Source organism: Ceratotherium simum, chromosome 10 (assembly GCF_057802395.1).
Source record: "Ceratotherium simum simum isolate JZ-2026a chromosome 10, ASM5780239v1, whole genome shotgun sequence".
Classification (NCBI taxonomy): Eukaryota; Metazoa; Chordata; class Mammalia; order Perissodactyla; family Rhinocerotidae; genus Ceratotherium; species Ceratotherium simum.
In genome coordinates, this window is record NC_141909.1 from 51,938,565 (window position 1) to 51,964,210 (window position 25,646).

Sequence of the window (25,646 nt, forward strand, 5' to 3'; positions counted from 1 at the left end):
CTTCTGCCAAATATTTAGAGAATTAACACTAATCCTCCAAAAAATCCTTAAAAACATTGAAAAGGAAGGAACACTTCCAAGCTCATTTTATGAGGCCAGCATTACCATGATACCAAAGCCAGACAAAGACATTAGAAGAAAAGAAAATTACAGACTAATATCTCTGATGAATTTCATGCAAAAATCATCAATAAAATACTCGCAAATCAAATTCAACAGCACATTAAAAAAAGGATTATACACCATGACCAAGTGAAATTTATGCCTGGAATGAAAGGATGGTTCAACAGAAGAAAATCAATGAATGTCATGCACCATATTAATAGTTAGAAGGACAAAAACCACATGGTCTTCTCAGTTGATGGAGAAAAAGCATTTGACAGGATTCAGCACTCTTATATGACAAAAACACTACAAACGAGGAATAGAAGGAGACTACCTCAACATAATAAAGGCCATTTATGATAAGCCCACAGTGAACGTTATACTCAATGATAAAAAACTAAAAGTTTTCCCTCTAAGATCAGGAACAAAGCAAGGATGCCACTCTCACCACTCTTATTCAACATAGAATTGCAAGTCTTAGCCAGAGCAATTAGGTAAGAAAAAGACAAAAAATGGGAAAGGAATAAGTAAAATTATCTCTGTTTTCAGATGACATGACCTTATATTGAGAAAACACTAAAGATTCTACAAAATTGTTAGAAGTAATAAACATATTCATCAAAGTTGCAGGATATAATATTGACACAAAAATCAGTTATGTTTCAATAAACTAATAATGATCAATCCAAAAAAGAAATTAAGAAAACAATTCCATTTACAATAGCATCAAAAAGGAAAAAATATCAAGAATAAACCTAACTAAGGAGGCAAAAGATTTGTACACTGTAAACTACAAAAATACTGCTGAAAGAAAATTAAGAAGAGACAAATAACTGGAAAGATATCCAGTATTCATAGATTGGAAGACTTAATATTGTTAAGATGTTCTTACTTCCCAAAGTGATCTACAAATTCAATGCAATATCTATCAAAATCCCAATGGCATTTTTTGCAGAAACAGACAAAGTCATCCTAAAATTCGTATGGAATTTCAAGGGTCCCTGAATAGCCAAAACAATCTTAAAAAAAAAGAAAAAATTTGGAGGACTCACACTTTCAGATTTCAAAACATACCAGAAAGCTAAAGTAAAAACAACAATATAGTACTGGCATAAAGACAGACAAACAGACAAATGGAATAGAATAGAGACCCCAGAAATAAACCCTTGAATTTATGGTCAAATGATCTTTCACAAAGGTGCCAACGCCACTCAATGGGGAAAGGACAGGCTCTTCAACAAATAGTATTTGGAAAACTGGATATTCACATGGAAAATAATGAAGTAGGTTTCTTAACCTACACCACATAAAAAATTAACTCAAAATTGATTAAAAACCGAAATGTAAGACCTAAAACTATAAAACACCCAGAAGAAAACATAAGGAAACATCTTCACGACGTTGGACTTGCAATGATTTCTTGAATATGACACCAAATACACAAGCAACAACTACAAAAATGAATAAATGAGACTACATTAAACTTAACAACTTTTGTGCATCAAAGAACACAATCAACAGAGTGAGAAAGCAATCTATGAAATGGAAGAACACGTTCGCAAATCATATATCTGATAAGGGATTAATATCCAGAATATATAAAGAATTCCTACAACTCAACAACAAAAATAAATTAACCCCATTGAAAAACAGCCAAAGGACTTGAATAGACATTTCTCCAAAGATGGTATACAAATGACCAACAAGCATATCAAAAGATGCTAACATCACTAATCATAAGAGAAATGCAAATCAAAACCACAATGAGATATCACCTCATATCTATTAGGATGGCTACTATTAACACACACACAAAAAACAGACAATAACAAGTGTTGGCAAGGATGTGAAGACATAAGAACCCTTGCGCAGTGTTGATGGGATTGTAAAATGGTGTAATCACTAGGAAAAACAGTATGAAAGTTTCTTAAAAAATTAAAAATAGAACTACCATATGAACGAGCAATCACACATATATCCAGAATAATTGAAAGCAGGGTCTCAAAGAGATATTCTTATACCCACGTTCATAGCAGTACTATTCACAACGGCCAACACATGGAAACAATTCAAAGAGCCATGAATGGAAAAAAAATCTGGTGTATACACATAATAGAATATTATTCAGCCTTAAAATGGAAGGAATCCTGTCACATACTACAACATAGATGAATGTTGAGGACATTATGATAAGTGAAATAAGCCAGTCACAAAAAGACTTTTTGTAGGATTCCACTTATACGAGGTATTTAAAGTAGCCAAATTCATAGAAATGTAAAGTAGAATGGTGGTTATAAGGTCTGAGGGGAGAGGGGAAAGGGGAATTGTTGTTTAATGGGTATAATTTCAGATTTGCTAGATTAAAATGTTCTGGTGATCTGTTTCACAACAATGTGAATATACATAACAGTACTTAACTGTATATTTAAAAATGGTTAAGATGGTAAACTTTTTTTGCGTTTTTTTAACACATTAAAAAAATTAACATTCTAGGTGGTACGTAGAGCCATAGTTTCCAAAATGTTTTTCTCTTTCACCTTTATATATATACACACAAATGTACATATACATGTATATCTATATGCACATACATATATGTATATTATATGTATATTCATAATTATATTCATATATTACTATGATTAGCTAATATCTCAAGGTATAGTATGCACATAGGATAAGGGTCATATTTAGTGCATATAAATCCACATTTTCAAAGGCATTCTTTGTCATTTTAATTTTCAAAATTTTGGCCATCTATCAGATCTAATTAGATCATTTTATTTATTTTGTAATGTGACTTACAAAGAATTCGTACTAAAATAAGTGTCAGCTGTGCCATTTCTTTGTCGGTTCTCCATGCTTATATGATTAATATTATTTCAATTTGAAATTTTCTTTGAAGGAATATTTTAAGCCATTTTTTCATTTTGTAAGGTGAATTTATTAAAACTAAATAATACGATCTATAAATCCACTCAAATGATCACATGTAAATTGCAATGGATAGCAATACAGTGAAAGTGAATGCAGTGTCAATCATGCCACATTGTAAAATTCCACTTTGTGTAGGATATCTCAGGTACTATCTGTGACAGATGACTGCTTGTCTGACCTAAGGACCTTTGAGGACACTAGGGTCAATCAATATATTAAACAGTGTTAAGGCTTAATTTGTTTCATATTTTTAGGTGGAAAATAAATATAAATAGATATTTTAATATTTCCTTCCTGTGCAAGTTTGGAGGTCAATTTTTTTTTTCTTTAATCTTAAACAGTCAAAGACATTTTTAGTCCAGGCTTATAGTTTCTTTAACAATATGGTACCTAAAAACAATGAGTAGGCTTCTTAGCTATTTGATTTCTTTCAGTTTCATGTTAGTAACCACCCAAAGTTCTTTCCCAGATATCGTTCTCAAACCTGCTTTCTTTATTCACAAACCACCCCTCCCCCATTATGTCCTCTGCTTTCTCAACTTAATGTCTGAGACCTTGAAACCATCTGGAGCAGTTGGCATTGATGAGATGGTAGAATCCTCAATCCGACTTTGCTTCAAAGTTGAATCTTGGTTCAATGGATAAATCTCAGTGAGTGCTTACCTCTCAAAATCATTTTTAATCTTATCTCTTACTCTTTCAAGGCCAGAAACACCTTTGTGAACCCTGTCAGGCCCTTGATACCTGAACTCTCCTCCATCCCCTCAGTCTCTGCCTGAAATCACCCAATTCTTGCCTGAGCTTCTCTCTTGTGACACGGCAAAAGGCAGCCAAAAATAGCCAACATATCCTAACACGTTGGCTTTTTCCAATCACTTTCTACAGCTATAGGCTTGGATGTATGTGGTTTGCCTTCCAGGTACCGCATGCGAAAGTTTTACCAAATGATTTACAACTACATAACGTGAACCATAAGCTTCTCAGCCTCTGATATTAGTCTCTTTGCCATGCCATCTGTCTCCTAATTGCTAAATTCATGCCATGTATTAAGCAGAACTCCACTTTATTGTACCCATTTCTGTATTACATAGAGTAATGCTAACTGCCATAACAAATGAACCCCACACCTTAGTAGCTAAATTCCATAGAAGTCTGTATCTTACACTATTTATAATAGGTGGTGGGGCAAGTTTAGGGAAGGGAAAATATCAGCTCCGTGCAATCACCAAGATATCCAGGCTCCTGCTATCCAGCAGTTCTACTTTTGGCATCCTCTCCACTCAGCTGACAGATTGGGAAGAAAGTGATTAATTACACATATTGTTTTACAGGCCCAACCCAACATAGGTACATGTTACTTTAACTCCCAAGCCATAGCCACATTAACTGCAAGGGACACTGAGGAAATGCAGCCTGAGTAACCAGAAGAAAAGGCAAACCATTTGGAAAACAATTAACCAGCTTCTTCAGCACAGAGATGACTGAAATAGCTTCCTGACTGGTTCCCTCCTTTTACTTTGGCCTCCGAGAATTCTATTCTCAATTCAATAGCCAACAATTTCCTTTAAATATAAATCAGGTCTTTTCACACAGTTTTTCAAAACTCCACAATAATGCCTCATTAATTCGTAGTAAAGACAAAGTCATTACAATGGCCTATAACGCCTAACGTGTTCTGGCCCCAGGACATCACTGTCCTCCTCACCACCAATCTTTTCTCACTCATCTGCTCCTGCCACATTGGTCTCCTAAATATTCTTAAATGTCATTAAACAGGATGGGTGCAGCCTGGCCTTAGGATCTTTGCACTGGCTACCCCCTCTGCCTTGAAGACTATTCCAAAAAACTGCATAACTAAGTTCATTATTTCATTTAATTTTTCTCAAATGTTGCCATCTCAATGGGACCTACGTCATCCAACTCCCACAGCTAATAACCCCTGCACTCTAGAATCCAATACACTTGCTGTGGCACTCATTAGTAGAGTGTACCAAATAGGTCTTGTTTTCCCGCTACAAGGCAATTGGCAATACTGTGCTTTGTGGCCGACCCTATTATGAGTTGATGGGACCCATGATGAGCTCTTGCCAATGACCTGGGAATGGAAACAAGGTGTGGTTCTTCCTGGCCAGAGTGATTAACTGCCTGGCTGGGACTCTCTGGGCTCTCTTTTCCTATGTCACGGCAACGGCATGATTTAAACCATGGCACTGTTAGCCTTTCTAACTTATAGACTTTATTTGTTAAATTTACTATTCACTGTCTATCTTCCACAACAAAACTATTAGTTTAAGTGGCAGCAATCTTTACCTGTTTAATTCATTACTACATCCAAAGTTCTCAAATAATGTCTGTTATATAATAGGTATTCACTAAATATTTATTAAATTGATGAATGAATAAAAGGGAGTCCCAAAATTATATCCTAATGAAGAAATCAATAAAAAGAAAGGACACAGAATGGGCAAGAAAAGGCTCCAAGGAACAGGTGGTGACAATAAAAAAGTAAAGCATAAAAAGTAAGTATAGGGGCCAGCCTCGTGGGATAGCAGTTAAGTTCGCATGCTCTGCTTCGGTGGCCCGGGGTTCGCGGCTTCGGATCCCAGGCACGGACCGACACATTGCTTATCGGATCCCAGGCACGGACTGACACATTGCTTATCAAGCCATTCTCTGGTGGTGTCCCATATAAAGTAGAGGAAGATGGGCAGGGATATTAGCCCAGGGCCAATCTTCCTTAGCAAAGAGAGGAGGATTGGCAACAGATGTTAGCTCAGGGCTAATCGTCCTCACCAAAAAAAAAAAAAAAAGTAAGTCTAAATACTGAATTATCACACACACACACTCTGACCATGTAGATAAGTATATACAAAAGTATTTTATAAAGAACAATGGAAATAAATACATTCATATGCTTAACCTTGTTCATTTTTGTGTGTAAACATTTGTATATTTTTCTTTTACTACTTCTCTAATTTTACAAAATTCTAAATGATTAATACATCTGTATAAGCTAAGGGGTTGATATTTAAAGAGTCTCCAAGTATAGAGTATCCTCTTCTTCCTTTCAGTAAAGAGATTCCTCTAGTTTTAGTTGGACACCTACATACACTATTTCTCAGTTCCTATTATAGTTTGATTTATCCATGTGCCTAAATTTGGGTCAATGGGATATGAGTAGAAGCAAAAGAGGAAGTTCCAGATCATCTCCTTAAAGAAGCTTGCCCAGGGCTCTCTGTATCCTTCCCAATCACTGAACGAGAAATGCCAAACACTGGGGCAGCTGGTTGAAGTTGCCAGACCTGCTCTGCCATCACTGCTCAATCACCCTCTGGACTGTGATATGAAAGATAGATCAATTTCTAACTTATTTTACTCACTATATTTTACAGTCTCTTTATTATAATGACTTAGCTATTACGCTAAAAACCACTAAATCCAAGTAGGAGGTGGCCACAAAATGAGCTAATACTATTTTGTTGTTTAATATAAAGGCATCAACATATTTCCCCACTTCTTTCTCATCATATGTGAGTATGAAGATTCAATCATAAAGTGACTCTCCCTTTTCTGAGAATAATACTGGTTAGATAAAAATATGACACTTCATCACAAAGGAGTAACTTTTTAGGCAATGTGTTAGTTTTACTTAAGATGTGTCCATTTTTATACTTGAGTACAACATGAAAAAATACCTATGGGAAATGTTCTGTAAAAGCATAGACAACCCATATTTTGTATGACTATGTTTGTAAATATTTTAGATCAATTTGGTGCGAGTTATTTTCACTTGAATAGGACAGAGTATGATTAAATTGGTTTTGTTCTAAAAATGTATAGCTTCATTTATTTCCTGAACTCTGTCTATAATGATTTCTATCCTATTGTCCCTGCTCTTCACTGACACCTATCATAATATAATTATATCCCACTAGTTTTGTTCTATTTCTTTTCTTACCTCCTCTTAATTACCCCTTTTGTACCCCTAGTCTATGGTCTCTGTGTCTCTAATATATAGAGGTACTAATTTCACAACCCCCAAGTCTTGTCAGGTTAATGATTAATGAGCAGACTATACTCAGAGGCTTTGGAAAGGTTAAGCATAATTACAAATGGGTATTTTATGCAATGCTGGAGATGTGCAAGCTGTTTTTTAAAAAAGGGCAAGAAAAAAGGTAATGAAACTTATGGGATTCATGTCAACTATTGTATCTCAAAAAAACGGTCTTGTTAAAATGAGAAATTAACATGCTAACTGAAAGAGATTGTTAAATTCTACCCTTTGTTTTATTCTCGATTAAAAGACACACACACACACACACAATCATATGGTAGAAATTAGGTACAATCACAGGCCTGTATTACCATTGACCTTTAATTTTACTTTTTTTTCTTTATTATGGAAAGGTACTTTTTCATATTTAGAGAAAAAATTATGGTTTGAAATAAATACAGTAGCTGACCATTGCTATTAGAAAAATTAAATAGCATTCAGAGAGGGAATATGTAGTTTCGACTTGAAATTTTATCGCTCACCATGAAAAGAGCTACTTTCCATGGAAAAATAACTTAAAGCTTCTTTAGAGGTTCAGTTACACAATTATTGTAAAATATAAGCTGAACATCTGGCCATCCCAGCACCATGGGGATGGTACTAGGATTATAGTAATTAAAAGAAATCCAGTCAGTGTTTTCTAATTATAAAGCGTTACCAGGGTTAAAACATTCATGTTTAAAAGTTAGAAAACCGTTGACCTAACTGGAGGTGCTTTTTCCCAAAATGTTTCAGAACAAGGGAATATGTTGGAATTAACTTAGTTCAAAAAGGAAAAAAAAATGAGAATATTGATCTTTAAATGTTGAGTTGAAAAGTGAGAATTTTTTTTGTAGCAAAGAGATTAGACATTAATAGTATTAATTCATTTCCTTTCAGAGTATTATTCAAGCCCCTACGAAGGGCAGCCCCCGCCGCCTGTCCACTCAGATTTCTCCACTCACTCTACTCAGTGACTTCGCAAATGTAGTCTCTCATTCTTGCATCAATGTTTTTCTCTCTCTATCGAATAATTTCCATTGACATATGAACTTCAAGTTTTTTATCTCATTTAAAAGGGGGGAAAACGGTCACTCAACTTCATTACCCTTCTATCCACCACCCCATTTTACTCATTTTGTTTATATCAAAATTCCTTCAAATACTTGTCTATTTTTCTTGCCTCTAATTCCTTGCTTCCCAATCTCTTTTAAGTTTCACTCCAATCAGCCTTTCAAATCACTCCAATTAACTGCAATGGCTATCTTCAACATTATCGATGATCTTCCTAAATCCAATGTTCAATCCCATCCTCCTCTTCCATGGTCTATCATCAGCATTTGGCATATAATTCCTTCCTTCTTTTTTTTTTTTTTTTTTTGGTGAGGAAGATTGGCCCTGAGCTAACATTTGTGTCCATCTTCCTCTACTTTGTATGTGGGACGATGCCACCACAGGATGGCTTTGATGAGCCGTGTGTTGGTCTGCGCCCAGGACTTGAACCTGTGAACCATGGGCCACCGAAGCAGAGTGTGCGAACTTAACCACTTCATCACTGGGCCAGCCCCTAATTCCTTCCTCCTTGATACATTTCCTTCACTTGGCATCCAGGACATCCACAAGTAACTACCTGGTAGTTTTACGTCCACCTCCATGGTTGCTCCATCTCATTCTCCTTGCTAGCTCCTAATCTTTTTGAATTCTTACTGTTGTTTATGAATGCCCCAAGACAGTCCTTGAATATTTTCTCTCCTCTATCATAACTTTCTCCCTGGGTGAGTTAATCCAATCTCATGGCTTTAGATATCATTTATATGCTGATGACTGATAGGCAAGAATTTTTACTGTTGACCAAGTATCCACGTTCTCCCTCACATTACCCAGATCCCTTGTAGTTGGGGGGCCCATTGGATTGGCCATTACCAATAGGTGATGTCTATCTCTTCTAGGCAAAGCATTTAGGAGCTGGTGTGAGATCCCCGCTACGCACATGATGATGGCAATGATGATACATGGTGATGGAGAAGTCCTCATATTGAAATAGTGGAGTCCTGAGATGGAATCAACTTAGATTTTTGAGTCAAGTGCTTAGAAGTGAGCTGCTCTGCGAAGAGTGTTTGGACACAGAGTACAGCTTGTTTGAGCAAGAAATAAAGCTTTTTTGCTTTAAGCGTGGGGTCCACAAACTTTTTCGGCAAAATGACAGATGATAAATATTTTAAGCTTATAGGCCATGCCATCTATTTTGCACCTACTCAATTCTATCATTATAGTGAGAAACCAGCCATAGAAAACTGTAAATGAATGAGTGTAGCTGTGTCTCAATATAACTGCATTTACTGAAAAGGGTAGTAGGATGGATTTGGCCTATGGACCATTGTTTGCTGACTCCTGCTTTAAGCCACTGAGGTGTGGGGGTTTCTTTATTATCATGGCATATAGCCTGGTCTACAGTGATTAATACAACTTTCAAATTTATGTCTTCGTTCCAGACCTCCAGGCACATATATGACTGCCATAGGCTCTTTATTGCTCCCTTTTAATTTTTTTTGTGTGTGTGTGAGGAAGATTAGCTCTAAGCTAACATCCGATGCCAATCTTCTCCTTTTTGCTGAGGAAGATTGGCCCTGGGCTAACATCCACGCCCATCTTCCTCTACTTTACATGGGACACCGCCACAGCACGGCTTGACAAGCCGTGCATTGGTCCGGGCCTCGGATCCGAACCTGCGAACCCCGGGCCGACGACGAAGTGGAGTGCGTGAACTTAACCCAACGCCACGGGGCCAGCCCCTAAAATTTTTTTTTACTCCATTCTCAACCCTGAATGTCAGTATCATATTATCAAAACATCTCAGATCATATCACTCTTTTGCTCAAAATTCCACAATAGCTTTCTATCTATTTAGCAAGTGTCTAAAATTGTTATAATAGTCTGCAAATAAGTTAACCATTCATTCTAGTTTGCAAGGACAGTATCCAGATATAATCATTAAGTTCACCTCCTTCCACTTTCAAAAACGTAATAAGATGATGAGTTATATATAACCATAAAACTTATGAGGATTTGGCCCCTCACATCACCTCAATGACCTCATCTACTGCTGTCTTCCCATCTTTCATATTTCTCCGGCCATATTGGCCTTCTGGCTATTTCTTAAATACACAAAACACCATTCAATTTTAGGACTTTTTTGCATATGCTCTTCCCATTTCCTGGGATGCTCTTCTGCAGACATACACTTGGATTCCTCCTCACTTTTTTTTTTTTTTTTCTTGTGAGGCGATCAGCCCTGTGCTAACATCCGCCAATCCTCCTCTTTTTTTTTTTTGCCGAGGAAGACGGCCCTGGGCTAACACCCGTGCCCATCCTCCTCCACTTTATATGGGACGCCGCCACAGCATGGCCCGCCAAAGCAGTGCAACGGTGTGCGCCCGGGATCCGAACCAGCGAACCCCGGGCCGCCGCAGCGGAGCGTGCGCACCCAACCGCCTGCGCCACCGGGCCGGCCCCTCCTCCTCACTTTTATCACATCTTTCCACAAATGGTACATTCTAAATGTAGTCTTCCTCAATCTCCTTGTTTTAAATTGTACGTCATCCACTAATCCACTTTCTATCCACCTCTCTGATTTACTGATCATCATAACACTTATGACCATCTATGATAGATGAGTATGATAAAACGTCCTTACTTCATTTGTTAAGAATCTTTTCACACTAGAATGTACCTTCTAGGAAGACAAAGTTTCCCCACCCCGAACCTACAGCAATGCCTTCATATAGTAGATGCTCTATAAATATTTTTTGAATGAATAACATCCATAATGAAAAGTAACTGTTTAGGTCCTAAAAAGGGTATTATTTCTTTTCAAGTTCAGTTACATTGCACTGACTTAAGAGATGATCTGTGTCTTAGCCTGGATCGCCTAGAACAGAGATTTAGGGAAGGATTAAGTGACAATACTTTATTTGAAAGGTCTAAGTCTTCAGTAAGAATGAGGAAAGAATCAAGTGGATGAGAATATTATGAAAAGCAATGTAAGGTGACACATTACAGTGCTAGCTATCGCTTCACAATGAGCTGCTGAGAGACCCAGAAGTTGTTTCACAGGTGATTTTGCTCAGGCACATGGAATGTTTCTTGAAAGACCAAATGGGGAAACCCTGCCTTGGATTAGCCTATTAGAGGGAGAAAGGAGAGCAAACTCATGTATTCTCCTCACTCCTTTCTCAGGTTTCCCATTGGTCAAAGTTAGCTGCTTGGGGATATAATGCCCCTGAACTTTCTGGTTGTATTATTTGGCTCTTCTGCAACTGTTTGGAAAGTCAGATCCTAAACCGTATGGTTTTGTGTTTTATATAAGTTTGTTAATACTTCAAGGAGCCAAAGACATGAGTCTGCCTTGCCTCAGGCAGAGAAACTATGTGGACCAAGACAGGGTTGGGAGGTCAGGGTAGCTGCTGCAGAGGCAAGAGGTTGAATGTCTGAGAGTCAGGGAAGTCAAGAGAAAATTTGAGAGGGTACCTAGGATGTGTTTTTTATAACCATTTTTTTAATTGGTCAAATCCATATTTCATGGTCATAATTACTATATGCACTTCTTTTTCAGGGAAATACACATACAGGTTCCCCCCACTATCCAAAAGTAGAGTGTTCCTATGAAACCTTTGGTAAGTTTTGAAATGGCATAAAGCAAAGAAGCAATTACCATTAATGTATATGGGAAAAATTTTTGAGCATTCCTAGACCCAAAAAATAACCTGCCAAATCATACCAAATAACACTAACATATAGTAAAAGTAGGAATGATGTGACAAATACACAGCCCATATCAAGTAGAAATTACGTACGTACGGTGTAGTTTCACTTACCAGAATCCGGAAGACAGCGAGCACCCTGGAAGGCTGAGAGGTGGCGGTGGTGACGATGGTGTGTTAGGCTGGGTCATCGGAGGTTGGCATAGTGGGAGGCACAGGAGACTGGAATGTAGGAGAGAAGAAGAGCGTCATCTATTAACATGTCGTCATCATGTGAATCCACCAGGGTAGGCAGGTTACTGACGTCTACACCCCCTACGTCTGCCTGCCTCAATGTCGAAGGGTGAGGTTCGTCGTCTGCTATGGCTGCCGGAGCTGATGTGGAAGGCTTGAAATACGACAGCATGCTTGACTGCTCAGCCTCTGTACCGGCTCACTGCCAAACAAATGCTAAACGCTATTTTCACTTTTCCCCTTTTGTCATAAAAGTGAAAATCCTCTTCAGATTTCTTTCAGTTAGTGAAAACGATAGTACTAAGGTATGTCTTGCATAAAAGTGAAGTGGAGTAAAGAGAACTTTCAGATAATGGAGGAAACCTGTATTGATTTTGTTTTCTTTCTTTTAATTAGTAATATAATGTTAATTTGTGGATAGATTAGGTAGCTACCTGGGCTGAATGTTCAGCCTTGAATAACAAATTATTAAAAAAAAAACAAAAAGACATGCTAAAAGTATAGGAGAAAATGTTGTGTGCTTGGCATCTGACCTGTGGAGAAATCTTACAACACTGGAAAACTGACTTGCACAAGCTGCTCTATCAAAGGCTAAACTGTGTGTTGTGAGGGTGTGGTCAGGTAGATAGTGAATAACCAATTTCTATTACCAGCTACTCAGGAGATAATCGTCAATGTCAACTACCTGCCTTCCCAGAGAAAGTTGAGGTTCTGTCTTCATAACTACAGTGCTGGAATTGATGCTGGAACAATAGAGAGAACTAATTCTTTCCTTACTCTTCTGGAAAGTGTGCTATTTAAGCTGCTTTCAGAGGTGTGCGTGCTCCTTTTCTCCTCATAACGTAAATTCCAAATTATCCTATCTTTACTAACTCAGTTTAGATATAACCCTGGATATAGAGTATTCCTAAGAAAAATTAACTAGATTGCTTGATGGCTCGATATGCAAGTTCCCCTCAAACAGGTTAAGTCCAAAGCAGAAGTTCTCCAACTTTCAAAATCCATACCTATTCAGTAAAAAAATTTTTCCTAACACCACCTGCTTCTGAATTAAAAACTTAATATTTTAGGGATATATGGAGGTTTGGTCTCCATGTTTTTAAGTAATGCCTCAGTAGTGATCACTCCATTGTTGACACTTGAAGAGATCCTAAACTTAAACCTGCAAATCTATTTCACAAGACCACTACCAAAGCTAGACATTCAAGATCTTCAGGCATCAAATGGAGAGCTTTACACAATTTAGCTCTATTTTAAATAGCCTGGCAAGAGCAATTATAAAGTGTTCATGACACTATCTCACAATTTCAAAGTTAGATATTAAATTAAGAAATATCACCTAGTTTTTACATTTTAAAGACAAAACTATTTAAAAACAAAAATTAGAACTTCTTCCTTCATCTCCAATTAACATAGTTTCTTTTCATGTTCTTATTAAGAAATGATGTGATGATCATGATTCCTTTGTTACTTCACTTATTTTATGGTTATTTAAGTAACACTATGAAAAGAGAAATAGGTAATAAAATTGATAAGGAGAAATGGTTTGGAAAACGTTACCCACTTTATATCCAGATCAGAATGCATTTACCGAGACTTTCTTACTGAGGAGCCTTCAACACAAATGATATCTATAAAATTAACAACATAGGAGCAGAAATCAGTTAAGAAACTGTTTCTAAAGGCTTTCATAGTCCCTATCCCTTAATTAAAAATCTTTTTCCTGGTTTTGCTATTGGTTGGGATTTCTGCTGATGTTTTCCAATGAATATTTCCACTAATGAAAAGGTCTTTATATTTAATAGCTTTAGAGATACAGCAAGATTCTGTCCATTAAAAGGAGTTATTTTCTTATTAATTTGGAATAGACTAATGACTGAAAAAGGAATATGACAAAGTCAAAATGAGAACAGGTTACTAAAAAATAAGGACAGCCCGAGGAGTTGGGGCATGATCATTGGTGCAGCTTGGGTATCTATAGTACCTTGGAAGGTCATGTTCAAGCTTTGGGGTAGCAGAAAAGAACACATGTCAGCATTTATTAGCCATTTACATATGTTATCTTATGTGGCCTTCCCAACAACCCGATCAGTATGATTTTCTCAAACATCACACAAAGAAATTAAGGCTCAGAAGGGTTTGGAAACTTGCCCCAAATCACACACATCAATAGTTCTCAAACTTCTGAGTGCAGTAGAATCACTTGCAGAGGTACTGAAAATCTAAATATCATCGTTTCATCCCCATATGCTTCCAGTTAAGTGTCTAGTCTGTGGTTTTCCTAACCTCTCCACTGTTTATCCTGAGTGTGAGAAACCCTCACTTAGACAGCAAGTAGCAGAGCCAGGATTCCAAATCTATATTCCTGTGTCCACAAAAGAACTCTCTAAGTCTCAAACAAAACCAGCATTGCATAGGAAATAAAATGGATATAGTTTATAATAATCAGTGTCTCTTCTTTTCGGCTTATTTGAACATTAACATCGGACATGACACTAATTAACTTTGGACATAGAACTTGTTTCCCTTCAAATGAAAGAGTAAGTTTTCTCTGAGCACTTATTTTAGGATTCTAGTCTATATATACCCTACCTATACTAATTAATTTGGTTACTGCTTTGCTATACATTTAAATTTAGGTAGTTTCAAAGTTTTGGCTGGTAGGAGTATTGGAAATAAATAAAAAATGTGGTTATTGTTTTGTTAAGAGAAGTAGAAACAGCCATTGATGTGATTGCTTGCTCCAAGGAGGCTTCCAGGAGCTGAAGCTTTGAGGTTTTATGGTGTTACCTATTCCCCCACTGCACATATTGAATTCAATAGCACATAGATTTAGAAGTATGGCTAATCATCAACAGTAATGCGTGCATGCACTGTGGTCCAGTAAATCCTGCTATCAGAGCATTTTCTTTTTTCAGTAATTATTTATTAAATTGTAATAATTCCTTCTCTTCTTCAAAGGAGAAAGGGGACATGATTTTTTCAAAACATTAAAGCATTTAACTTCACGATCCCAAAATTGTTCAAGCTGAATTTGCAAATTTAAGTACATTTGGTTTAGCAAAGATACATCAATGAATAAAATGAGAATAGATTCATATCACATTTTTATACTTTTTATACTATGCTAGAAGACAAATGTCATAAATTCTTTTTATTAAGAAGCAATAGTTTGTTTTAGTCTTCCTTTAAGTCAAAGACTTTTAGATTACAGAGTTCAGCCTTGCACTTATTTTCTATATCAACAAGCATTTATTGGACACACTATTAACAAGTGTTTCTACTACGTATTTTGGGTCTTTCAAAGTTGAACAAGAAGTTATCCCATCCTCAGAAAGTTTACAACTCACAGCTTTATGTCAATTTAGTGGAAAAGCAATAGCCAAACAATTAACTGAGAAACAAATTGCAAGCACCATCTGACAAAGGGTTATAACACATATCTAAGACAATTGATACATCCATTTCACCATCAGAGACCAGAGCTGGGTCCGGTCAAGATATTGGCTGAGGATACATCAGAGACAATGAAGGAATGGGGCAGACCAAAGGGCAGGCATGGAGACCAGGGCCTAGAAAATAGTCAAGATTTAGAAGCAGAAAAAGGAGAGGGACAAAGGAAAATGGTGGGCAAGGAATTAGTGTGGAAGGACAAAAAGTAGAAAAGACTAATGTGCATAAAGAAAAGCATCTGTTTTCATGTAAAATGATAGAAGAGCTTACTTCTAAAATATTAATATATGAGAAACTGATGTTCAGAGAAGCTGTACTGACAAATCCCTACAGAAAATAAACTGAAAAATATCCCAATTATTCAAGAAATTGATACTTCGATGAAGCAATCATTTGCTGTTGATTGTCATGAATCGGTCTGCTTTCACAATTTAGTATGACAACTGAGAAGGGCAGTTGTCAGGAGATCTGGGTTCTAGTTATGACCTGTCAATAGCTATCAAATGTGCATGTCACAACTCCTTTGAGTTTTAGTTTTCTCCTCTGTAAAAAGGTGCCAGACAAAAAACAGGTTGGGGGTAGAGTGGCATGAGGAGAGAGTTCAATTCCAAGATTCTGTGACATGGTAATACACACGGTAAGGACAGAATAGGATAAGAAAGTAGAGATAACCATAAGGGCACTGTGCACAGGCCGTACAGCAGGGAAGCAGAGAAAAAGGTTATCATGCGACACCTCGTGGAGGAAGCAAGATTTAAAGCAGCGTCATAACAGGACTCCTAACAGTTTAGGGGAAAATGCAAAGGAAAAGGCATGAGGAGAGACAAAGTGATAAAACATGTGCTTAGGCAATGGCAGTGCTTCAATTTGGCTTCAGAAGAGAGAAGGTATAGGGAGGTGGAAGAGAAAAAGCTAGCCAAGATGCAAAGAGTGGGCATGAGATTCATATCTTCTGGTTGACGGCCATGTAAGTTTTCTTTTTAACATAATCATATTTGTGATTTAGGGTAGTGTCTCACTTAGGTAACTCCAGTGTCAGCTCTTCTATACCAGACTTGTGGCCCCCTAGCCAATCAATCAAGCCTCTTTCCCACCAGCCTCTCTAAACCCATCTCAACACAAGTAGCTGTTACCATTACAAAAATATGGGCAGGAAAGTTGAACTCTCTTTTCTAGTCTTACTTGTGAGATATTAAGCTGGTCACTGAGGTAAAATGGAGCCAGAGGTGTATCCCTGGACTGGGAAGCTGGGAAATGGAAGGAAGTAAAAGATGAGACCCACTGCAGAGCCTTTGCCACCTGTAATGTGAGACAGGTAAGGGAATGGGAGGCCACCAACAGGACTCGGAGGCACCCGCCTGGAACCTTGCAAGACTGATAGTGCCCATAAGGGAAAGGAGAGAGACTGTAGGAAGGAGCTGTGAGGAGCAATGTGATTAGGGCTTGTTGAAGTTAGATGTGAGCACGGCATATTTATTGGGACTGGACCCTATGGTACGAGCAAGAGCCAAACAGACTAGAAAAAGAGCAAAGGTGTCTTAGATAGAAGTAAGAAATACAATCAAAGGTGGAAATTAGCTACTGTAAGTAGAGAAGTGAAGACAGTAAACTGAGAAACACTCTTTCTAATGGGAAAGAGGGGGATGTGAGCTTGCCTAACAAGATGGAGCTGATTATGGGATGTCCTCTAGTCTCTTCCTCTTCTCCCAGGGCTTGACTGCCTTCCTTCCTTATCATCATATTGAGGGTGGTCAGAGAAGCAGGAGTCCCTGCTTAAATAGCATGCAAAAGCAGGCAGACACAAAAAGCCAGCATAAGTCAGAAGGACAAGAAGAATGTACCGCCAGGGAAGGCCATGCATAATTCCAGCCTGCCTAATTCCCTAGCCTTCGTTGAAGGATTAGTTGGTGGCATTTGTACTTGATATGTATAATGCCTGCTCAGTTATGCTTCAATAAAATATTCCACACTGTGCAAATAAAGCAGGCTTTGTGTGGGATACAAAGGAATTTTTCTGAGTGCTGCTGTTTTGGTCCCAGTTTTGTATTTAATCCTCACAATGTGTAACAAACGTGTGGCCCTTTCCAATGATTCTGCGATCAGCCTCTGCCATCACCGCCTTTGGAGACAAAGTCATTATGCTCAGTGACTCAGGTCCTTTTGCCCTCAATTTACAGAAAGGAAAAAGGGCTTCACCATACCTATGCAAGGGCTCACTATCCAAAAGCATTCGCCTATTGAAGGTGCAGAAGCTGCCTCCCCCGTCTTCTGACTCAAAGCCTCAGGACTCACTGAGGCCATCTCTGGACAATTCTGCTATATTAAAGCCCAGAAAAGGTATACCTTATGTTATAGCTTCTAATTAATTTTAATCTCCGTACTTGAGTTTGTTTTGTTGGCAGGCCATGGAATAAATGTATAGAAACAATAGCAGCTATAATTGATGTGCATCCACCAGCTAAGGTGGGTATATGGTGACGCTTAAATGTCAGAGCACTGAACTTATTTTTATCATGCCTTTTGTTTGGGAAATACAGTGAGGGGAAAAAAGCACTCATGCCATAGATCTCTGTGGTTGTGCCTGATGCTTCGAACATGGGTGATCTGGCTTCAGAAGGTTTATAATGACAGACGCGAAGCGAGCTGCCCTGATACTGATCATCCCTATGGGAGATAAACTATAACGGGTCTCCTTGGGGTGGAAAACGAATAAATGGGTTTGAGTGCTATTTGCTAAAGCAAGGTCACCACGGCTGAATAGCAATTTAGAATGCATCACAGTCAAACAGACATTTGGTCCTTGGTTGTCTGTAATTTAGGGTATTACATTTGTAAGATACTGTTTTTAATTCACAGTTTTAATATAATTGTGTTTACTCAATTGGAGTTGTTGGACATTGTAATTTCTGAGTTCTAATCTGGTTTTTAAAAAGGCAGAGCAAGCATTGATTGTCCTCATTAAAGTTTGAACAGCAGCTATAAAAGCAGCATGATGGAGCTGAGCATCAACTTAAGAAGAAAATAGAAGGGAAATGATGGAAGCAGGCAATGGAATAGGAAAAAAGCTTAAATTTTCACACCTGTTCTAAGCACCCTCGGGTTATTTGCTGTGGGGTAAAAGGGCCCTAAAAAATGAGTATGTGACAAGGTGAGGCATGGAAAGTTGCTGACAGCTAGAAGGATTCATCCTAAATATTCCAAAGGCAGCAATAGGGAGAGCAGAGGTTCCTAGGGGTCTGTAAAAAGGAGAGATATTAGGGTAAATGTGTAGGAAAAGTGTCACAAAAGTTTAGAAACCTAGAAAAAAAGCAAGAAGGGAAAACACGTGCTGGTATCTGGAAAGAATCAGAGGATTGTGAAATAAATTTTAATTTGAAATGCTTTTCCTCTTTATCTTTTTCTTTAAACATTTTTATTTTATTTTATTATAACCTGGTGATTTGATGTTCTTCACCTTAAAAAAAATCTGAATTAACAAGTGAAACAATAACTGTTGTGGTCTATTGTGTTACTCTGCAATTAGACATGTGATTAGTCAATAGTCCAGGATGAATGGAATATTACAGCTCATAAAACGTTGGGGTCTCATGGACAGTTAATGGCCTTTGGAAAGAAATACTACTCAAGCTTCAAATTCCAGCTGAACTCTGTGTGCTATAAGGGCAGGAGAACTTAGACCAGATGAGTCCCTTTCACATGCACATGCCATGCTGTGTGGATCCGGCTGTGGAAGCTGTTTGCCAATCTTATCTTCAGAAACACATAGTCGGTGTTCAGCCAATAATGAATGTCAAAATAATACTTAGCTTCCCTTCGGGTGACTCAAAGGGCTTTGGCCAGAAAATAGGCATAATAACCTTTCTGGTACGTTTCTCATTAATTGTCCTTCAAACTGAGAGAGGCATTTTCAGAAGACAGTTTGCTTGTGCTGAAAGATTAGGGAGCAGTGAACAGTGTGAAAAGTACTGAATTGACAAGACCATTCTGAGTGATATACTGCACAAACGAAAATGAAAGTCCAATCTTGGCACTGGGATCCACATAGGAATCCGTGAAAAGCCTCTGCACATCTATCACTATGTGAGAGGAAATAACTGCTATGGCATTTCTGAGCTCCACGTGCAAAATGAAGATTTACATGTAATGAGTAGTACATGTTTCCCCTTTGTCCCTCTCTCCAATCAAACATCCAGCTCTAACCTGAGACCACAAAGAAAAATGCCCGTGAGTCTGGGATCAGAGAAGTGGGGATAGGAAGTGGACAACCCTTGTATGGATACACGGAATGAGCCCTCAAAGAAGGGTCACATACTGAAAGGGAGGAGTTGGCAAATATAGCTCCCATCTCAGTTTTGCCTGCATATCCTACTTCCCTTCTAGACAAAAGAAAGATGCTGATAGAGAGATAGTTGCGACAAAAATATCTCATCAGGGAAGTAGATGCCAGCTCTAGAGATGAAACACCACTTTGTATCTGGGAAAATGAGAGTGAGTAATGACTGGTAGGCAAATGTCTTGTGAAAGAAGCATGGTAGAGGTCCTTTAAGAGAGAATGGAATCTGGGCCAGTGGGGGAGAAAACAGACACTAGCCTCAGAAAGTTGGAGTAGGACAGAACTGAGGCAATGAGATAATGACTTAGCAAAATCTTGAAAAAGTGTTTTTCCCAAACTCCCCATGCACGGGTAACTTAAAACAAGCTGTTAGTGATGATAAAAGAAGGCTTTCCAGAGGGGAATACATTTCACTGAACCCTCTGGATTCTTTGTTCCAAGAAAATGTTTAAAGAGTGTTTTCTTATAGATCTCAATATTCCCCTTCCTCCTTTATTACTGGGCTCTTGTTGTTTTATACTGATTTTAATGGGTTTTGGTTTTATTGTAACCATTGTTTTCTTTATTATAAATGGCCTGAAATTCTTTTTGGGCAACAACAGGGTTTAAATTAATAATAAATGCTTAAAATACCATCAGATCTTGGCACTCCCTAGGTTTTTCAAACTAGAGAAAACAGTGATTTAAAGAAAAATATATATATTACAAAAATATAAAGTATAAATATGTGTGTATATACAAATATGTGTGTGTATATATAAATATATGTGAGCATATATAAGTATATATGTGTGCATATATATATATATAGTATATGACAGGAAGAGGGTGGATGTGTGACTCAACAAAAAAGATTAGTTTCATGAATCAGTTGTTTGTTTAAGATTGACAACTGCCTTCACAGGAAGCTCACTTTGAGGGAATACATACAATGTACCTAGTAGAAATAAAAATTGGAAAAATGTTTGCAATGCTTCAGAGTCTCAGAATGAGAATGAAGACCAATAATGTAAAATTTTCAGAAGCAGAGCAAAAAATAGAGATATTAAGAGAAAAGCTGTCTCCACGTCAGTGAAAGAAAGCCCATGTATGCTAAAATTTTCACTGACTATATACATTCTTCAGAAGCTTGTGGGATGAAACAGTTTCTTTACCATAGACATTATATAGAGGAGACTGTCTTTCACTTTGCCAAAGTAAACAAATCAATGATGAAAAGAAAATACGTGAAAAAATAATCTTAAGAAATAGAGAGAATAACCCTGCTATAACACTAACTCCGTAAGCTCACTATAAGCCAAGCATTTTTATGTACTTCAGGGAGCATTTACTCATTAAATCCCCCACTACCTTGTGAGGAAGGCCCCAGAGGTTATGTTGTTTGTCCCAGGCTGTGCACCTCATCAGTGGCAGAGCCAGGATTCAAACTCTGGCTACCTGATCTAGAGCTCACCTTTGCCATGAAGTAATATCTGAAGGAATGAGTAGAAAGGGGAAATGTACACAATGGAGAAACAGAACGGTCTTCTAACAGTCTTTTCTAACAAAGTTCATGAATGGAAAAGCTTATGAAGGAAATAATGTTGAGAAGATTATGAGTGAAATATGCGGTTATACTTCTTGGATCACCCAATTTATTAATCAATATTCATTGAATACTGAATATTTTTAAGACACACTGCCAGCTGCTGGGGAAGATACAGGAAATTTGTCTACTTGTTGTTGACTTCATCTCTTTCCATGCGATCCTTCAGTGGTTCCCCGATGCTTCAGAAAAAAATGTGAATCCTTAGTTTGACACTAAAGCTCTTCATGGTCTAGCTTCACTTACTGATAGTGCTCTTGTGGCTTGTTCTCAAGCCATTCTGAGATAGCCACATATCATCTCTCATGTCTTGGTGAATTTCCGTAGGCTGTTCCCTCTGACAAGAACTCTCCTCCACATGTCATTCCTACCACCTTTTGGCCTGGCTAAAAGAAGATCCTTTAAAATCCCATTCAAACATATTTTGTGAAGTCTTGTTTGATTAAACGCAGGTCTGAATTAGGTATCCCTCCTTTTTGTTCTCACAGCCTTCCACACTATCATTTTCAGTTTATTTTTCTCTTCCACTAAAATTTAAGGTTTTTTTCAATCAGGAATTATATCTTTCATCTCTTTTTCCCTGCACTAAGCTTAGCCATAGGAGCCATATAAAAATATTTGGATTAATTAACAGAAGAATGACAGATTTTAAACAGTGAATATATGCAACACATATAATAGATAATTATCAAATTTTAAAAAGAAATAGAAAATCAAGAGAAGGCAAATAATATGGCAGTATTTGATTTGTTCTTGAAATCACCTTTGTCATTTCATAAAGGATTTGAAGCATCTTACAAAAAATGTTTCAATACAAAAGACAAAATATATAGTTAAGGGACTCATTACAAAGGGGAAATAATCACATCTTGGGTGGATAAGCACACTAAGAAAGCATTCCATATTGTATTATAGAAGAGTGGGGGGTGAGGGTCCACAAATATAGTTTCTAGTGAGAAAAGCATGATCTGTTACCAGATTCGCAGGGGCCATAATATGAAATCAAATAAGTTTTTCAGTAGAAGCAGAGCTGTTCTTGATTGGTAAACCTGAGGGAAATTTCTTCCTTGGTCTCTCATAAAGAGGACTCTGTGTGATAAAAAACTCAATGTTTTCAATGCTTCCTTACACTTCCTATAATGAATTTCACATAGCTGTTTCAAATAAAGTCTTTCAATGTAGGTCAGTGACCTAGCACTAAAGCAAAATTCAGTAAAAGTAAACCTAAGAGAGGTCAAAACAGTACTGTCCAACACAGTATAATATAGTATAACACAGTATAACTTTGATGGTTGGACTTGATCCAAAGGCAACAGTCAGGACAGCCAGAAAGGCATATGTTGCGTGTCCTTCAGGAAATTTTCCAAAAATATTATATCTCACAATGGGTATTTAATAACAATCTGACAGCAGGAATTTCAAGATTACATTATTTGGCAAGAATCGAGAGAAGAGAACTTCTGTTTTTCTGATCAAAGCACATGCATATGCATTGCCAATCAATTGAGAAGAGTAAATATCAAGTAAGGAGTCTAATGAAGATTTATGCCTGAATGGATGGCCAACCAACCATTTTAGAGAAGTACACCTTGTGAAGTTTTTAATTTTTTTCCTTAGAAATTAGTCCCGGGTCTATACCAGGAAATGGATAATTGAGCAATTGATGGCAAAAGTTCTAGGACAAGGCATCATCAACGTCACTTTACTTTGAAAGTTTCTTAAAGCTAGTATTATCCATAAACATCCACAGTACTAAAGAAAAAAAATGTGTGTGAGTCTGTGTTTCAGCAAAGTCCACAGGGAATTTCTAATAGAAAACAATCTGTCTTCCTGGTACATCCTTCGAGATGAATGAGTTGCAAATAAAATCCTGTCTATTTGGGAATTATGTTTGAAAGAATATCTGCAAAATGAATTGATTTTATTTTAAAGCATCTGAATTTATCTCCATTATCAGAAGGATATAGAAAGTGATGAAAGATTCTCTCTTACCACTAAGAACACTGGGGATGTGCAGCTCTCTGGCCTTTGGGAAAAGCAGTAGCCCAAGTTCAGAGAGTAATAAGTACAGCCGACGTTCAAGATGAGAGTAATAGGTACAGCTTTTAGAAGCAAAGCACATGTAACCAGGGGAATGTCCACAAAAAGATGGTAAAAGAGATGTGACAGGAGTTTATCAGAGCCCCAAGAGTGGCTGCTACATTTGGATTATCATCACTATTTTACTGATACGAAAACAACGAGACTTTTCTACCCAAGCTCACATGATTAGTTAAGTGGTAGTGCCAGGACCAGAGTTCAAGTGCAGTGAAGATTTATTGGTTGCTTTCTCAGTGTCTATTCCCTCCTTCCTGACTTACCAAGACTCGCACTTTCCCAAATATACAGATGAGATGGGCTATAACTGGTCAAAGCCAATCAGTATATCCCAATTCTCTAGCAATAGTGATTGGTTCAGTATTGAACACAATGAGCTACAAGAGAAATAACCTCTCTGTACTAGGCAGAATTATAGGATGGCCCTACAATCTCTGTCTTTTGCCATGATTATGTTATACTACACAGTCATATGTAGCAAGGTAATTAAGATTACTAATTAGGTGAACTTTAAGTAGGGAGATTATCTAGGTGGACCTAACTTAATCACATAAGTCCTTTAAAAGCAAAAAGTTTTCCGGCCAGCCCGGTGGCGCAAGCAGTTAAGTGCGCGCGCTCCGCTGCGGCAGCCCGGGGTTCAGCGGTTTGGATCCCAGGCGCGCACTGACACACCGCTTGTCAAGCCATGCTGTGGCGGTGTCCCATATAAAGTAGAGGAAGATGAGCATGGATATTAGCCCAGGGCCGATCTTCCTCACAAACAAAAAAAAATAAAAGCAAAAAGTTTTCTCAAGCTGGCAGCAGAAAATGAAGTCAGAGAAGCATAAAAAGGATTTGCCATGTTGTTGCTAGCCTGACGACGGAGGGGGCGACATGGTAAGAAATGTGGGTAGACTCTAAGAGGATGAGACTAGCTGACTTCCAGCAAGGAAATGGAACCTCAAGCCCTTTAACCATACAGAACTGAATTCTTCCAACAAGAAGCAGCTCAGAAATCATTTTTCCCTAGCATCTCCAGATGAGAACTCAGTCCAGCTAACATCTCAATTTCAGCCTTGTAAAACCCAGAGCAGAGAACCCAGCTACATCATGTGGGACATCTGACTTATAGAAACAGTGAGATAGTAAATTTCCATTATTTAATCCATTAAGTCTGTGGAAATTTCTTACACAACAATAGAAAACTAACTAAGTTTCTAGATGTAAATGAGAAAGCTCCGAATGCTCTGGCAGCCACCTGTCAAACGTGAGGGGACAGTCTGCCAAGAACTGCATCAACACTACAGGAAAAGAGCAAAGAAACAGAAAAAGAGAAAGCACAACTTTGGTGTCTGCGCAACCTGATCAAATCTTCATTGATACTTGCGTACTTTTGGACTTTTTGGTAAAAGAGTCAATAAATCCATTTGTTGCTTATAGAATCTGAGTTAGGTCTTCTGTTGCTTATACTAAAAAATACTCCATTGGGTTCACCAATTTCTTGATTCCTAGATTACAGTGACTCTGTCCACAATGATGTTGGCTAGAAAATAGAAGCCTTTTCCTTGGGTTTCATAGTTTCCGTGAACCTCTGATTTAATGCAATAACTATTATAAATATGTGAAATAAAGTAGAGAAAAAGAGAAATAGGGTAAAATATGGAGTATTTCAAAAGAGAAGTGTGAACTAAAAGAATGCAAATTAAAATTCTAATTTTGAATTTAGATAAGATATCTGAAATGCTGACTACATTGGATGACTTAACAGCATACAGGATGAAGCAAAAGAATCAGCTTACTCAAAGACCGATCAAAAGAAGTGATACAAGATTGAAGAAAAAAGAGAAAAAACTAATGTACAATATATGCAGGACACTGTATCAGAGTGACACTATCAAACGATCTAGCACACGTATAACTGTAGTCCCAGAAGGAGGCGAGACAGAAAACTACTCAGAAGAAATATTTGAAGAGATAATGCCTGAGAAAACTCCAAATTTAATAAATAAAATCAAGCCACACATTCAAGAAGTTCAGCAAATCCCAAAGAGGTTAAAATTTTTAAAAAGATTATATCTAGACACATTTGAGTAAAACTATTAATAAATAAAAATAAATAGAAAAGCTTAT

At 37.6% G+C, this 25,646-nt stretch overlaps 1 long non-coding RNA gene across 1 annotated transcript in view; it reads right to left on the reverse strand.

Annotated features, from left to right (window-relative positions):
• The window catches only part of LOC147916113 (uncharacterized), a 135,848-nt gene that overhangs the window by 4,728 nt on the left and 105,474 nt on the right, over positions 1–25,646 (reverse strand). The window contains exon 2 of the long non-coding RNA XR_015553354.1: positions 11,950–12,057. This is a non-coding gene — a long non-coding RNA (uncharacterized LOC147916113). The remainder of the gene's footprint in view (positions 1–11,949; positions 12,058–25,646) is intronic.